Below are 16,312 nucleotides of genomic sequence, written 5' to 3' on the forward strand. Positions count from 1 at the left end.
ATTCAATAAAAAACTAAAAAAAAAAAAACTAAGGCTGTAAAAAGGCTTACGATGCTGAACTAATTTATAAGCTACTTAAAAATGATTCGAACCAAAGTATCCTACATAATTTAATAGTGCTAATCCCAGAAGACATAGATTATTTAATGGCAATCTCAGTGTCAATCTCAGACTACCCCAACTATTTATTAGTCAGAGAAGGCCACAACATCACCTAAAACAATATAATCTTGTGCTATTATTTTGGTTGCCCACCATAACTAAATGTTAAGACCCCTTGTTGTAGACACCATTTTTTAGTTACAAAATAAAAAAGGTCACACTTGATCTGATCAAGAAACTCTATCTGATGGATGGTTTTTGTAGTGCTAAAAGATAGAATGTTTGTTGCTGAAGGTGTTGGAAGCCATCAGTGATTTCGTCTAATGCTAGACCCTACATTCTATAACAACCTGCTAGGTAAGATATAGCCAATGGTAAGATAGGAACAACCCTACTTGTTGGGCCAAACAACCACTCTTGAGTATGTTTTAGGCTTGTTCTAAGGGGGAGAATTCATTCCTGATACTGTAAGCACAGCCAAAAGCCATGACTAGGAAAGCCATAGGCCCAAGGCAGAACCTATTGGTGCTTTTTCCTAAGGTGTCATGTTGTCAAGCATGGTTGATATGCCCACTGACATTCCACTAGAGAAAAAAAGCTTTCTTTCTATGCAGAGATTTCTGCTACATAAACCATGGTCAAAGAAGCTTTTATTGTAGAGGATAGAAGTTAATGCAAAGAGGGATCATTGTTCAAAGTGCTAAAAGTAAGGAACTGTGTTTACTCACAAGATGGGAGATCTCTACCAAGGAACAACCTCCAACCAAAGTTTGGGAATATCACGGGGGAGGCAGGGGAGGAAGAGGGAGAGGAAGAGAGAGAGAGAGAAAATCGAGAATAATGTAAGAATAGAGGGGAGTGCTGAGAAATGTCCTCTGGATATGACATGACTATTAAACACATAAACTCACTGCAAATGTGATTAGTCACAAATATTAGAGTGAGATCATGCCAGCTAATAATCCTAGAATGGATTGTAGCAAGGTTGTCAATAGCATAACTGAGATATTGGCAACTGATAACTTCTGAGGGTGACAGAGGTATTTTTCATTATGAGTGTAGCCACTGGTAGGTTTCCATTCACAAATGGATAACCCCATATCCATGCAAATATTTGTAGCAACAATTAAACTTCATGGCCTGATATATGCTGAGAAAGGGAAAAAACATTTTCTCTGATGGAATGTAACCAGGTTTATAAACCATAATCTAGAACAGGTTTCATATCCACAAATAGTTTGCAACGTAAGACAAACTCCAAATTTTTATTTCATCTGGGGGGGAGGTTGTTGTTCTTTTGTTTTCCTTCACTTTTCTTCTTAGGGTTGCTTGGGGTTTTTTTTGACAATTGCTTTTGATTTTTGTTATGTTGAGAGAGAAAAGGGGGACAGTAAAAGAACATGAATTTTATGTGTGGGGAGGTATGAAGGATTTAGGAGGCTGAAAAGGGGAAAGAATATAATTAAAATAGGTATATAAAATTTTTCTTTGTTTTTTTAGTGTAAAATAGAATAAGGAGATTTATTCAAAGTGACCACATTAAGACAAGGGACAAAGAGATCCAGCAAAGTGCTCAAGTCCATATTTTGGATATAGAGTTCTGGGGGTTGGCATGGCCTTTACTCTAGCAGGAAGTCTCTGCCCTAGTTGAGGATCACATGATCACAAGGAGGAGAAGGGGGCTTAGGGATATGATAAGTAGCCTATATGGTCTACTGGGAGGCATGGCCTATGGGTGAGTATGTGATGTCTGCCCAATAGAACCTAGAAAATGTAGGAAGTGAGGAGGTGTGTGGCTGACCTGGTCTTCTGGCATATATGAACTGTGCTGGGACAATGTACCAGCAAATTTAGCTAAAACACTTTGTGCTCCCAGTAGGTGATTGTCCCAGCCACCTACCAGAGCCTTATGAATTCATAAATGAAAGACACACACACACACACACACACACACACACAAACACACACACACACACACACACACACAAACACACACACACACAAACACACACAAAAACAAACACACACACCAGTTAACTAAAAATCTCTTGACTAGCTCAAAGGCTGGTCAATTCCAATTCTTACAGCTGCTACCAAACAACCCCTCTGGCATTTCTCAGGTAACATCTTTTAAAGTCTAAACCTTTAATGTCTGATACCCCAAACACAACTGAGGAGGTGGCCACTGTGGCCACTTTCCTTGATTCTCAAATATCTGAAGGCCTTTAAGTCCAGTCTTAGTTCTTCCTGGTTGGCGATTTCTGCCTTCTTTCTTTCTCACCCAGTTGTATCCCAGGGAAAACTTAGGTCTCACCTCCGTCTACCTGCTTAGCTATTTGCTGTACAACATTTCCTTAAGGCCAACCAAACCCTGATTGGTGTGGAAACCATCAGCTTTTGGGGGTGAATTGAATTGAGACAGCATCAAAACTAATTCCTAACATGATAAGGGTGTTTTCCAGAGGGAACCAAGAGAGTGGGTTTAGACCAACAGGCAGGCAGCCTACCTGGTCTTCTGGCAGGGGTGGGATGGGCAGCAGGAATCTGTCTCAGGGAAGGGAATAGTTGAGGGTGTCTATGGGCAGGTCCTCTACCTTGTCATCTGTCAGCTATGGCCTGCTTGGGTGTAGGCGTATTTGATAGAGGGAACTGAGATAGTAGGGAAGGTCAAACAGCAGGTGACCTACATCTCTTCTGGAAGGTGTGTCTGTGCTTGAGCTGTATGTGTGTACCTGAGGAACATAAGACAGAAGGATTAGGTCTGTGGGCAGGTCGCCTAGCTGTTCTACTGGAAAGTGTGGCATTGTTGAGCTGGGTTATTTATCAGAGTGAACATCAGGAGTAGGGAAGCTCCACAGGTGCAAGAAATTTAACATTTTAATTATAAATATACATAAGGAAAACTATTCAGACTGCCACCACTGAACGTAATGCCCTATCTCTAGCCTCTGGGACATCTAGGAAAGGCCCTGTACAGATTTGGCATGACGTTGTGGATGAGAATATCTGTTATGGGTCAATCTCTGAACAAGAAATGAGGAAATATCATCCCAGAAATCATTATTGTCACCAAGCTTCCAGTTTCATGTCTAGGAGACCCACTGTGAGTGTTTTCCCACAGACATTCAGCTTCTGTGGAACCCGAGATAGAAAGGAATTTGCTGCAACTAGAATATATCATTTCAAGAGTTTGTGTGGCATTCTTGAATATGGCTGGACACAGAAGGAGGAATGGACTTTGTTAAGAGCTTTTACAAAGAAGTATTGTTTCAAAATGATGGAAACAAACATTCACTGGGCATCATTCTCTACCTTCCCACAGCCCAAAACAATTGAATGCCTACCTAGTCCCTGTATCTTATCCAGGATAGTGCTTCCTCAGGAAAATACTTGGATTCCTAGAGGAAGAGTCTCAAGGAGATGGCTCAGAAATCAATTTTATGTCAATGGTACTAGAAAAGTCCTTTTCCACATGTTGGTGTGGTAGGTTTGAATGAAAATATCCACCATAGCCCAATAGAAAGCATGATATTTTTGGAGTAGATATGGTCTTGTTGGAGAAAATGTTCTACTGAGGATGGGCTTTGAGGTTTGAGAAGCTCAAGATAGGACCAGTGTAACTCTCTTTCGTGCGGCCTTCTGGCCCAGATGTAGAACTTTCAGCTCCTTCCCCAGCACCATTTCTTGCTGCATGCATGTCACCAAGACTTCCCACCCTGACAATAATAAACTAAACCTTTGAACATGTAAGGAAGTTCCAATTAAATGGTTTCCTTTAAAGGAGTTGACATGATCATGGTATCTATCTACAGCCAGAAAACTCTAAGACAATGGGGAAATAGTTAATCAAAATTGGCCCTTGTTTAGCATGTTCAATTGCAAATAGTAATATATTGACTTCTTCCTTTCCAATTTTATCCCTTTGGACTCCTTTTGTTGTCTAAGTCTTCTAGCTAGAAATCCAAGTACTATAGTGAATAAGTACAGATAAAGTGGGGAGCCTAGTCTAGTCCCTGATTTTAGTGGGATTGCTTCAAATCTCTCTCCATTTAGCTTGATAGTGGCTACTGGTTTGCTGTACATTACTTTTACTATGGTTGGATATAGGCCTTGAATTCCTGATCTTTCCAAGACTTTTATCATGAAGGGGTGTTGAATTTTGTCAAATGATTTCTCCACATCAAATGAGATGATCATGGGATTTTCTTTTTTGTTGAGTATCTTTGTATGGAGGATTATGTTGATTGATTTCTGTATCCTGAAGCAACCCTGCATCCCTGGAATGAAGTCTACTTGATCATGATGGATGATTGTTTTGACCTTTTATTGAATTCATTTTGAGAGAATTTTATTGAGTATTTTTGTATTGATATTCCTAATGGAGATTGGTCTGAAGTTCTGTTTCATTGTTAGGTCTTTATGTGGTTTAGCTATAAGCATAATTGTGGCCTCATAGAACAAATTGGGTAGTGTTACTTCTGTTTCTAGGTTGTGGAATACTTTGGAGAATACTGGTATTAGGTCTTTTATGAAGGTCTGATAGAGATCTGCAATAAACCCATCTAGGCCTGGGCTTCAGTTGTATAGGGTACATTTAATGACTGCTTCTATTTATTTAGGAGCTATGGGACTGTTTAGATTGTTCATCTGATTCTGATTTAACTTAGGTACCTGGTATCTGTCTAGAAAATTGTCCATTCATCCCCAGTTTTCAATTTTGTTGAGTATAGCCTTTTCTGCTAGGATCTGTTTGATTTTTGTAAATTTACAGTTTTTTGTTATGCCTCTCTTATCATTTCTAATTGTATTAATTTGGCTACTGTCTCTGTGCCTTCTGTTTAGTCTGACTAACGGTTTGTCTAACTTGTTGGTTTTCTCAAAGAACATCTCCTGGATTTGTCTATCCTTTGTATAGATATTTTTGATTCTCCTCAGTTGATTTCTGCCCTGAGTTCAATTATTTCCTGCTGTCTATTCCTCTTGGGTGTATTTGCTTCTTTTTGTTCTAAAGCATTCAAAATTATGTCAAGCTGCTAGTGTATGCTATCTCCAGATTCTTTTTGGAGGCACTCAGAGCTATGCGATTTCCTCTTAGTACTGGTTTCATTCTGTCCCATAAGTTTGGGTATGTTGTGCCTTCATTATAATTAAAATCTAATAGTCTTTGATTTCTTATTCTTCCTTGACCAAGTTGTCATTGAGTAGAGTATTGTTCAGCTTGCATGGATATGTGCACTCTGCCATTTTTTGTTACCGCAAACTAGCCTCTGTAATGGTGACCTGATAGAATGCATGAGATTATTTCTATCATCTTGTATCTGTTGACCAAGTAGATGGTCAGTTTTGGAGAAGGCACCACGAGGTACTGAGAAGAAGGTAAATTCTTTTGTTTTGGGATGAAATATTCTATAGATATCTGTTAAATCCATTTGGTTCATAACTTCTGTTCATTTCACTGTGTGTCTGTTTAGTTTCTGTTTCCATATTCTGTCCATTGATTATAGTACAGTTCTGATATCTCCCACTATTGTTTGTGGGGTACAATGTGTGCTTGGCACTTTAATAAAGTTTCTTTTATGAATGTGTAATGAACCACAATTTCTGAATCAATTCATCTTTTGAAGGGCATCTGGGTGCTTTCCAGCTTCTGGCTATTAAAAATAAGGATTCTATGAACATAGTGGGGCATGTGTACTTGTTATACATTGTAATATGTTTTGGGTATATGCCAAGGAGTGGTATAGCTGGGTCCTTGGGTAGTACTATAGCCATTTTTCCAAGGAACCACCAGACTGATTTCCAGAATGGTTGTACCAGCAAGCAATCACTGCAGCAGTGGAGGAGTCTTATTCTATTTCCACATCCTGTCCAGCATATGCTGTCACGTGCCTTTTAAACTTAGGCATTCTGAATTGTGTGAGGTGGAATCCCAGAGTTGTTTTGATTTGCATTTCCCTGATAACTAATGATGTTAAATATTTTCTTTAGGTGCTTCTCAGGCATTCAATATTCCTCAGTTGAGAATTCTTTGCTTACTCTGTACCCTGTTATTTAATAGGGTTTTTTTTTGATTCTCTACAGTCTAACTTCTTGATTTTTTGTATACATTGTATTTTAGCTGTCTATCAGATGTAGGATTGGTAAAAATCTTTTCCCAATCTGTCGGTTGGTCTTTTGTTGTAATGAGCGTTTCCATTGCCTTACAGAAACTGTGCAATTTTATGAGGTCTCATTTGTCGAATCTTGATCTTAGAACACGAGCCATTGGTGCTCTGTTCAGGAAGGGTGTCATCATTTCCCTAATTTCTTTCTCAGCCTGTTTGTCCTTTGAGTAGAGGAAGGTTATTGATTTGTTTGAGTTAATTGTATATCCAGCCACTTTGCTGAAGTTGTACATCAGCTCTAGAAGTTCTTTCTTGGACTTTTGGGGGTCACTTAAGTATACTATCATATCATCTGCAAATAGTGATATGCTGACTTTTTCTTTTCCTATTTGTATCCCTTTGACCCCTTTTTGTTGTCTAACTACTCTAGCTAGGACTTCAAATACTATATTAAATAGGTGAGGAGAGAGTGGCAGCCTTGTCTAGTCTCTGATTTTAGTGGGATTACTTCAAGTTTCTCTCCATTTAGTTTGATGTTGACTATTGGTTTCTGGTATATTGCTTTTACTGTGTTTAGTATGGGTCTTGAAGTCCTCATCTTTTCAAGACTTTTACCATGAAGGGGTGTTGAATTTTATCAAAAGTCTTTGTAGCATGTAACGAGTTGATTATATGAGGTTCTTCTTCAGGTTTGTTTATATAGAGGAATACATTGACAGATTTCCATATGTTGGACAATCCTGTCATCCCTGGAATGAAGCCTACTAGATCATGATGGGTGATCATTTTAATGTGTTCTTTGATTCCATCTTCAAGAATCTTATTGAGTATTTTGACATTGGATTCATAAGGAAATTTGGTCTGAAGTTCTCTTTCTTTGTTTGGTGTTTGTGTGGCTTAGGTATAAGCATAATTGTGATTTGACAGAATGAATTTAGTAATATTCCTTCTGTTTTTCTTTTGTGGAATAGTTTGGAGAGTACTGGTATTAGGTCTTCTATGAACATCTGATAGAATTGAGTACTAAAGGCGTCTGCTTCTGAGATTTTTTTGGTTGGGAGACTTTTAAAGATTGCTTCTATTTCTTTAGGAGTTATGGGACAGTTTAGATGGTTTATCTGATCCTGATTTATATTTATTACCTGATATCTGTCTAGAAAATTGTCTATTTCATCCACATTTTCCAGTTTTGTTGAGTATAGGATTTGTACTAGGATCTGATGAATTTTTTTTAAATTTACACATTTTTTATTATATCTCTCTTATCATATCTAATTTTGTTAATTGGATACTGTCTGTGTGCCTTCTGGTTAGTCTGGCTAAGGGTTTGTCTATCGTGTTAGTTTTCTCAAAGAACCAGCTCCTCGTTTTGTCGATCCTTGGTATCATTCTTTTTGTTTCTCCTTGGTTGATTTCTTCCCTGACTTTGATTATTTCCTGCTGTCTACTCATTTCAGGTACATTTGCTTCTTTCTGTTCTAGAACTTTCAGGTGTGAGATCAAGCTGCTAGTGTATGCTCTCTCCAGTTTCTTTTTGAAGCCACTCAGATCTAGGAGTTTTCTTCTTAGCACTGCTTTTATTGTGTCCCATAAATTTGGGTTATGTTGTACCTTCATTACCATTAAATTCTAAGAAATGTCTTTAATTTCTTTTTTTATTACCTCCAAGTTATGATTGAGTAGAGCATTGTCCAGCATTTGTGGTTCTGAGGGTCTTTTGTTATGTTCTTATTGAAGGACAACCTTAGTCCATGGTGATCTGATAGGATGCATGGAATTATTTCTATCATCTTGTAATGTTAAGGTTGTTTTGTGATTGATTCTATGGTCAATTTTGGAAAGGTAACATGAATGCTGAGAAAAGTTGTATTATTTTGTTTCAGAATGAAATATTCTATAGAACTCTGTTAAATCCATTTGGTTCATAACATCTGTTTGTTTCAAAGAATCTCTGTTTTGGTTCTGTTTCCATGATCTGTCCATTCATTACAGTGAAGTGTTGAAGTCTCCTACTATTATTGTGTGTCATGCAATGTATGCTTTGAGCTTTAGTAAAGTTTCTTTTATGAATGTAGTTGCCCTTGCATTTGTAGCATAGTTGTCCAGTATTGAGAGTTCATCTTGGTAGACTTTTCTTAGAGGGATATAAGTGTCTTTCCTTATGTTTGTTGATAAATTTTAGTTGAAAATCAATTTTATTTGGTTTGAGAATGGATACTCCAGCTTGTTTCTTGGGAACATTTGCTTGGAAACTTTCTCCCACACTCTTAATCTGAGAAAGTGTCTATCCTTGTCACTGACGTCTATTTCCTGTGTGCAGGAAAATGCAGGATCTGGTTAAACTACCCAGGCTGTAAGTCTATGTCTTTTTATCAAGGAATTGAGTCCATTGATGTTGAGAGATATTAGGAACCAATGATTATTGTTTCCTACCATTTTGGTGTTAGAGGTGGAATTAAGTTTAGGTTATCTTCCTTTGGGACTAGTTGAAAGAAGATTACTAGGGTTAGATTCTTCCTTGTGTTAGGGTTTTCCATCTGTTATTGTTTTTAAGGCTGCATTTGTGAAAAGATTGGGTAAATTTGGTTTTGTCATGGAATATCTTGGTTTCTCCATCTAAGTTAATGGAGACTTTTGCTGGATATAGTAGCTTGGGCTGGCATTTGGTTTCTCCTTTGTTCTGTATGACATCTGCCCAGGATCTTCTTGCTTTCACAGTCTCTGTTGAGAAGGCTGGTGTAATTCTGATAGGTCTGCCTTTATATGTTATTTGACCTTTATCTCTTATTGCTTTTAATATTCTTTGTTTATTGCATTTGGTGTTTTGCTTATAATGTGATGGGGGAATTTCTTTTCTGGACTAATCTGTCTGGAGTTCTCTCAGTTTCTTGTATGCTTATAGGCATCTCTTTCTTTAGATTAAGGAAGTTTTCGTCTGTGATTTTGTTGAAGATATTTACTGGCCCTTTGAGTTGGGAATCTTCACTCTCTTCTCTACCTATTATCCTAGGTTTGGTCTTCTCATTGTGTCCTGGATTTCCTGCATTTTGAGTTTTGTGTCAATGTTTTCTATGGTATCTTATGTCCCTGATAATCTCTTTTCTATCTCTTGTATTCTGTTGGTGATGCTTGCATGTATGAGTTATGATCTCTTTCCTAGGTTGTCTATCTCCAGGGTTGTCACCATTTGTGATTTCTTTATTGTTTTTTTTTTTCCATTTTTAGTTCCTGGATGGTTTTCTTGAATTCCTTCACTGGCTTGGTTTTGTTTTCCAGTAATTCTTTAAGGGATTTTTGTGTTTCCTCTTAAAGTGCTCCAACTCCTTTACTTTTGTTTTCCTATATTTCTTTGAGTTATTTATACCTTCTTAAAGTCACCTAACATCATCATAAGGTGTGATTTTAAAAGAGAATCTTGTTTTCCAGAGTGTTGGGGTACACTGGACTTTCACTGGTGTGAGAACTGGCTTCTGGAGTTGCCAAGTGGCCTTGGATTCTGTTGCTTATTTTCTTCCACTTGCCTCTCATCATCTGCTTATCTCTGGTGTTAGCTGATCTTGCTGTCTCTGACAGTGGTTTGACTCTCCTGTAACCCTCTGTGTTAGAACTCCTGGGACACCAAATCTCTCAAGGTGGGACCTGGTATTGACATGGAAACAGACAGGTAGATCAATGGAATAGAAATGGAGAACCAGAAATAAATGCACAAACCTATGTTCACTTGATCTTTGACAAAGGAGCTAAAACCATCCAATGGAAAAAAACATAGCATTTCCAATATATAGTGCTGGTTCGATTTGAGGTCAGCATGTAGAAGAATGCAAGTTTATCTATTCTTTTCACTGTGTACAAAGCTCAAGTCCTTGATAATCAAGCACCTCCACATACAACCAGATACAATCCAATTAATAGAACAGAAAGTTGGAAAGAGCCTTTAAGACACAGAAACAGGGGGAAATTTACTGAACAGAACTCTCACATGGCTTATGCTCTAAGATCAAGAATAAACAAATGGGACCTCAAAAAATTGCAAAGTTTCTGTAAGACAAAGGAAACTCTCATTAGGACAATATACCAACCAACAGATTGTGAAAAGATCTTTACCAAGACTGCATCTGATAGAGGGCAAATATCAAAGGTATACAAAGAACTCAAGAAGTTAGAGGGCAGAGAATCAAACAACCCTATTAAAGAACAGGGTACAGAGCTAAGCAAAAATTTTTCAACTGAGGAATATCATTATTAGTTATCAGGGAAATGCAAATCAAAACAACTCTGAGATTCCACCTCACAACCAGACAGAATACCTAAGATTGAAAACTCAGGTGACAGCATACACTGGCAAGGATGAGAAGAAAAAGAAAGACTCCATTGGTCCTCCCTCCATTGTTGCTGGGATTGCAAGCTGGCAAAACTACTCTGGAAATCAGTGGGTGGTTTCTCAGAAAATTGGACATAGTAATACCTGAGCACCCAGCTATACCACTGCTGGACATATACCCAAAAATTGCTCTAATATATAATGAGTACATATGCTTCAGTATGTTCATAGCAGCCTTATTTATAATAGCCAGAAGCTTGAAAGAACCCAGATGTCCTTCAACAGAAGAATGAATAAAAAAATGGTATATTTACACAATGAAGTACTACTCACCTATTAAAAATAGTGACTTTGGGGTTGGGAATTTAGCTGAGTGGTAGAGCAGTTACCTCATAAGCTCAAGGCCCTGGTATTGGTCATCAGCTCTGGGAGAAAACAGTGACTTCATGAAATTCATAGGCAAATGAATGGAACTAGAAAATATCATCCTTAATGAGGTAATCAAAACATAAAAAACACACATGGTATGAAACTCACTGATAAGAAAATATCAGACCTAAAGCTGAGAATGCCCAAGACACAATTATAGACCACATGAAGCTCAAGAAGAAGGAATACCAAAGTGTAGATGCTAAACACCTTCTTGGAAGGGGGAACAAAAATACTCACAGGAAGAAATATGGAGACAGAGTGTGGAGCAGAGACTGAAGAAAAGGCCAACCAGAGACTGCACCACCTGGGGATCCATCCAATATACAGCCACCAAACCCAGACAATATAGTGAATAAGTGCTTGCTGAAGGAGCCTGATATAACTGTCTTTTGAGTTGCTTTATCAGAATTTGACAATAGAGAGGTGGATGTTCACAGCCAACCATTGAACTGAGAACTTTATCAACAGTGGAAGAGTAAAAAAAGGACTAAGGCAGCAGAAGAGGTTTGCAATCCCTAAGAACAAAAACAATATCAACCAAGCAAACCACCATTCAAGAGCTCCTAGGAAGTAAACTACCTTTCCAAGGGTATACAAGGATGGATATGGTTCTACCCACATATGTAGCACAGGATGGCCTATTCAGGCATCAGTGGGAGAAGAGGCCTTTGGTCCTGTCAAGTCTTAATGCCCCGGTGTAGGGAAATGTCAGGGTGGAGAGGTGGGACAGAGTGGCTGTGTTGGTGGGGGTTCACCCTCATAAAAGCAGGGGAAGATAGCAGGTTTCTGGAGGGGAAACCAGCAAAAGGGATAAAATTTGAAGTGAAAATAAAAATCCAATAAAAGAAAAAATGTCAAAAAAAGGTGTTTGAAACCCCTATAAAACTAGGCCAAAAAATAGAGAGAGCTCATAGAAAGAGACGAAACTAAATAAAATTGAGTGTGCTTTATGTATTGCAGGCACTGTAATTTCCAGAAGCCTAAGTCCTATGCACTGAAATCTGAAATTTATTCTGAATTTTCTCCCAAGGCCATGTTTCCAACCAGTTTTTCCAAGACAGCTAGTGAGTGAGTATTGCCGCTGGGATTTCATAAGAATGCTAATCTCATTCATGAAGCTCCAGTTTCATGACAAGATAACACTACCAACTTAAAAAACACATGATAATTCCAACACAAAAGGTTATAAATTTGAAAATGTTAATAATATAAAGATATAAGCATTTAATACATGATAGTAATTATGTTGCATACAAAATAATAGTCCTGGTTTGAATATTTCCTCTTGCTAATATTTTTATTACTGTGATAAAATACCATAACAAAAGCAAGGTAAGGAAAAGGAGCTAATTTTGGCTTACACTTCCAGAGAGATTTTGGTCATCCTGTTAGGTAAGACTTGACAGCAGACAGGAAAATAAGAATGGTAGGAGCTAGAAGTTGGCTGGCTACTTTATATTTTCACTCTGGAAACAAGAGCTTAGACAGTAAGTAAAGTGACAATATAAAGCCCAAATGCCTGTCCCTAATGACCCAATTCCAGGAAGGCTCAACTTCTTGAAAGTTCTGTACACTTCATTAATACTGTCATCAACAGAGGACAGGGTATTAACATATGAAATTATGTGACATTCAAGCCAGAGCAGCCCTAAATATTCTTGTATCTTCTGTGCAGGTTAAATTTAAAAAACTACCAGATTGTTCTGGCAATGGTTTATGCCATTGAGGAGATCAACAGAAACCCCCATATTTTACCCAATGTGTCTCTGGGATATGATATATATAATGTCCTCTTCAATGAATGGTTTACATTGGATAGATGCATCACATGGCTTTCTGGGCCGAAGAAGTATGTGCCGAATTACACATGTAGGAGAGAAATGAAGTCAATTGCAGCCCTAACAGGCATATCTTGGATAATATCTACCCATATAAGGACACTGCTAGAACTCTACAGATATCCGCAGGTGAGAATGTGTAAAGTGAAGAAAGATAAAACCACTTATAATTCAATCCCTAAAAGAGGATAAAATAAACATGTGATTATGCATCTGACAAAGTTTATCATCTCAAAGCATAAGTATTCTGTGATGTATTCTGGACAAAGGAAAAAATAGGTTGGAGCTGACAGTGATTGCAGGGAACACTGAGTATGATATCAGGTTTCCTATTCCTCCACAAAACATGGTCTAGAGAAGCAGCTTTGTGCCTAAAGTCATTGATTCACAAACATGAGAACCTAATTTTGAAAATCTACCATTCATATAAAACTAATTGAAAACAAGAAAAATCTGTAACATAAGTTCTGGTTAAGCAGGTCACAGACCAGTCAGGGTAACCAGAACATTGAGCTACAGGTATACTTAGAATCCTTTGTAAAAAATAAATAAATAAATAAAGAAAGAAAGAAAGAAAGAAAGAAAGAGAGAAAGAAAGAAAGAAAGAAAGAGAGAAAGAAAAGAAGGAGGGCAGAAAGGAAGGCAGGAAGGAAGGAAGGAAGGAAGAAGATAAGGGATAAAGAAACAAAGAAGAAACAAACAAAGAAACAAACAAAGAAAGAAACAAAGAAAGAAAAGAAGACTAAAAGAAAAATGAAAAATTTGAAATAGTGAATAATGACAAAGAACTCCAATATCGACATTTGGCCTCATGTACACACATATACAATCATGGTGCATGAATTCTCATTATTTTACATAATTCTAAAAGTCTGTCAGGATTGGACATGTGCTTTATGCTTCCTCCTCTTAATTCTTTCATTCTCTTTATCCTCCTTTACTTTTAGCTGACCATTGGGTCTTTTGACCCTAACCTGAATAATCATGAGCAGTTTCATGATATTTATCAAATAGCATACAAGGACATGTCTCTCACCCATGGCATTGTCTCCTTGTTGAATTATTTCCACTGGAACTGGGTAGGACTGATCGTATCTGAAGGACAAAATGGTTTTCAGATAATCTCAGAAGTTAGGGCAGAAATGGATAGAAACAAAATATGTATAGATTTTGTGGAATTGATCCGAGTTAGTGAAGTATCTTATTTACCAAGCTACCTATTGAATCCTACACATCTTGTGAAATCAACAACAAATGTGATCATAACCTATGGTGACAGTGATTTTCTGAGAGGTTTTATGCTTTATTCAAGACAAATATTTGTTACAAGGAAAGTCTGGATCATGAACTCAGACTGGGATATTATCACCCAGTCACAGCATTTCATTTTAAATTCATTACATGGAAGCCTCATCTTTGCACATCACCACAAAGAAACATCTGGTTACAGAAATTTTATCCAAACAGTTCATCCTTCCAAATACCCAGAAGATTTTTACCTTACAAGGTTTTGGTTCTTCTTTTTTAACTGCTCATTTGCTGATGATGACTGCAATACACTGGAGAACTGTCTGCCTAATGCTTCCTTGCATGAAACAACAGGGAACCGTTTTGACATGGTCATGACTGAGTTTGCTTATAATATGTACAATGCGGTGTATGCTGTGGCCCAAAGCCTTCATAAGATGCTTCTTCATGAAGTAGAAGTAAGACAAGTAAGAAAGGCAGAAGACCTGACATTTTCAGCCTGGCAGGTAATGTGTCTCTAATTGGCTTGCTCAAAACATCAAGAATGGGATTTTCTAAATGTATGCTTTTGAGGTCACACTATTCTGGTTCTCTAAGGGTAAGAAAAAACAGACTTGTACCTGATAAAGGGGTAAGTAAGTCAAAACATATACAGAGGTTGTTAAGAAGGACAAAGTTTCCATGAAGGGAAGACAGTGTTATAATCCACATCAGTGTTTTGTGTTGCCAGGTCAATGATTTGTATATGAAAGGTACAGAAAGTAGCTTCTCTTGTGAGTCCAATAGAAAGCAGAGGGAGACTGTGGAAGTAAACTGCCAATCCAGAGATGATTGAGGAAGGTAGAGTACCTAGGCACATAGAATCAAACAACATGGAGAGAGAAGTTACAGAGACATGCTGGAGGATAAAAATAACTGAGAGTGATATAAGTATATATTATAGGTAAAATAAAGTATTGTATTATATTATATGTATAATTTAATAAAAATGTGTGAAGTTCTAGCTATGGAGAAGAGGATTCAGAAGCAAGGGAAGGGACTGAGCTGATTAAAGATAAAACACTTAGGCAGAAGTCTACCACAACACGCAGTAAAGTCTGTGGAAGCCAACTGGGCAATGAAGGTGATTGATGATAGGGTACTGTCTCAGTCAGGGTTTCTATTCCACAGCCAGAATACTGCAAATACATAGGCGAATGCCAGCATTAAATCACTGAACTGAGAATGGGACGTCTGTTGAAGGAATCAGAGAAAGGACTGAAAGAGCTTGAAGGGGCTTGAGATCTCATATGAACAACAATTTCAACCAAGCAGAGCTTCCAGGGACTAAGCCACTACCCAAAGACTATACATGGACTGACCCTGGGCTCCAACCTCATAGGTAGCAATGAATGGCCTTGTAAGAGCACCAGTAGAAGGGGAAGCCCTTGGTCCTTCCAAGACTGAATCCCTAGTGAACGTGTTTGTTGGGGGGAGGGTGGTAATGGGGGAAGCATGTGGAGTGGAACACCCAAATAGAAGGGGAGGGGAAGGAGTTAGGGGGATGTTGGCCTGGAAACCAGGAAAAGGAATAACAATCGAAATGTAAATAAGAAATACCCAATTTAATAAAGATGAAAAAAATGAAAAAAGAATCCCATTGACAATAGCCATAAAGTAATTAAATATCTAAGAATAAATCTGGGCAAGGCAACCAAACCAAGAAAGAATACTATCGTGAAAACTTTAAGACAAAGAAGAAAGTAATTGAGTTGAAGAAGACACTATAAAATTGAGAAACCTCCCAAAATAATGGGTTACATAAATTGATGTTGTATATTGGTCATAGTAGAGAGAGCAATTGACATTTAAATGTAATTTCAATCAGTATTACACCATCATGAAATTTCAGCATAGACAATTAAGACCCAATATTTAGAGGGTCCTATCCCAAATTGAAGAGGACTAGACAGTCAATGCCTGGTTAAATAGGTGGAATAAGTTTCCTCCAGAGCTGTGGTCCAAGATAGGTTATCCCAACCGAAGTGGTCAGCAATAAACACTTGTATGTACAGACAAACTACAGTGAATAGACTCAGTATGATGTGTTGGGGTGGGAGGTGAGTCATGAATTTGAAAGAAATGTGTGGGCCATGGGAAGAGGGGTGAACAGCAGAAATGTGAGTACAGTTTGGTTTGGTTCAATTTGATTTGGTTTGGTTTGGTTTGGCTTGATATAGTTTTTTTTAGTTATGTTTGGTTTTCTCATGTATGAAATTCTCTAGAAA

At 37.8% G+C, this 16,312-nt stretch overlaps 1 pseudogene; it reads left to right on the forward strand.

Annotated features, from left to right (window-relative positions):
• The window catches only part of LOC116885848, a 147,503-nt pseudogene that overhangs the window by 24,106 nt on the left and 107,085 nt on the right, over positions 1 to 16,312 (forward strand).

The sequence above is a fragment of the Rattus rattus genome, chromosome 16 (genome assembly GCF_011064425.1).
Source record: "Rattus rattus isolate New Zealand chromosome 16, Rrattus_CSIRO_v1, whole genome shotgun sequence".
NCBI classification, from domain to species: Eukaryota; Metazoa; Chordata; class Mammalia; order Rodentia; family Muridae; genus Rattus; species Rattus rattus.